Consider the following 1,605-nt stretch of genomic DNA (forward strand, 5'->3'; position numbering starts at 1 on the left):
CAATAGTTTGTGCTTTTCCTATATTGGCTTTGCTTAATTCCATGGCTTCAACCTTCCTAGTCAGATTAGCAATTTTTACATTGACATCATTATCATCTTTAATAAGATATATTCCTCCTTTTGCATTAGGTGCTATTTTAGATTTTTCATTTTTATCTGTTGTATCCCAAGCTTGTGCATTTTTTGCTAAAAGATCAAAATAATCCTAGGCTTCATTTGGTTCCTTACTCATGAATTCACCATTACACATCATTTCTACAAATTGTCTCATATTGGAGGACAAACCATCATAAAAAAAACTAATGACCCTCCAAATTTCATATCCATGATGTGGGCAAGCAAGCAAAAGGTCCTTAAACTTTCCCAACACTGAAAAAATGTTTCTCCATCTTTTTGTGCGAAGTTTATGATATTTCTTCTAAGTGTGTTTGTTTTATGTGTTGTGTTGCCCAGATAGACAACCCAAGAGGGGGGGGGGGTGAATTGGGTTTTTAATATAATTTGGTTAATTAAAACTTTGTGGATGATTAATTAAAAACTATAGCAAGTTATTTAATTAAAGCCTAGTGCTGTGAGTAATGTGCGGGGAAGAAGATGAGAGACAATGCACTACAAACACAAAGTTTTATAGTGGTTCGGAGCTAACCCTTGCTCCTACGTCCACTCCCCAAGTCTCACTTGAGAATTTCACTATAACCCCCTTGGATTACAGCCGGTTGTTTTGCAAGCTCAAAACCAAACTTGTTGTTTTATGAGCTCACAACGAACTCGGTCGGTTTTCCCAGGCTCACCGACTAGAACCAACCCCGATTGTTTTCCCGGGCTCACAATCAAACCCTTACACACGTTGGTTTTAACTTGGCTCACCAACCAACCTTAAACCCCTTGATTCAATCCCCCGATTGAATCAAGTAAATACAAGAGATAGGAGAAAACAGAAAATAGCTTCTCAAAAAGCAGATTTAAGACAATATAATCGTAAAGGAGTTAGAAGCCCTCAAACGCTTTTAAGCTGGTGAAGAGGTATGGCTTCTGGAACTCCGGTCTCCTCTTGAAAGAGTGGTCGATTTGAATGCAGGAGGAGGAAGCTTTGATTGTTGGGAAGAAGTTGTTGGAGCAGTAAATGCAGATCTCCCTTTTTTCGTTTAAGAGCACTTGGAGAGCTTGAAAACTTGAATGCTTGGAGTGGAGTATCTTTTCTCTTCCTTGCTACAGTCCTCTGTGGCTATTTAAGCCAATCCCCACGGAAACTAGCCGTTACTCTGCTTTTTCTGGCCGTTCTGCACACTCTGCGCAGCCTGACAATATGACCGTTGGTGGGTTGGAGTCGACTCGCGCGATCAGGAGTCGACTCGGCTGTAGCAGGAGTCGACTCGTCTTGACCTGGAGTCGACTCGCCAACTTCTGGAGTTGACCTGGCAATTTTTGGAGTCGGCTCATCCACTGAAGTCCGTGGATCCAAATTTGAATTTTGTCCACTCGAGTCGACTCGACTGTCCTGGGAGTCGACTCGAATCTCAGAGCCCGAACTCTCGATTCTCTGTCGTTTGGTTCATCCAGTCTTGGAGTCGACTCGAACTTCCTTGGAGTCGACTCGGCTCTCAG

The 1,605-nt window shown here is 42.2% G+C and overlaps 1 non-coding gene across 1 annotated transcript; it reads left to right on the top strand.

Annotated features, from left to right (window-relative positions):
• Positions 1-320: 320 nt before the first annotated feature.
• Positions 321-426, top strand: LOC120105858. The gene has a single exon (XR_005508127.1). It is a non-coding gene; the product is annotated as a small nucleolar RNA R71 (small nucleolar RNA).
• Positions 427-1,605: the final 1,179 nt, after the last annotated feature.

The sequence above is a fragment of the Phoenix dactylifera genome, unplaced genomic scaffold, assembly GCF_009389715.1.
Source record: "Phoenix dactylifera cultivar Barhee BC4 unplaced genomic scaffold, palm_55x_up_171113_PBpolish2nd_filt_p 000384F, whole genome shotgun sequence".
Classification (NCBI taxonomy): Eukaryota; Viridiplantae; Streptophyta; class Magnoliopsida; order Arecales; family Arecaceae; genus Phoenix; species Phoenix dactylifera.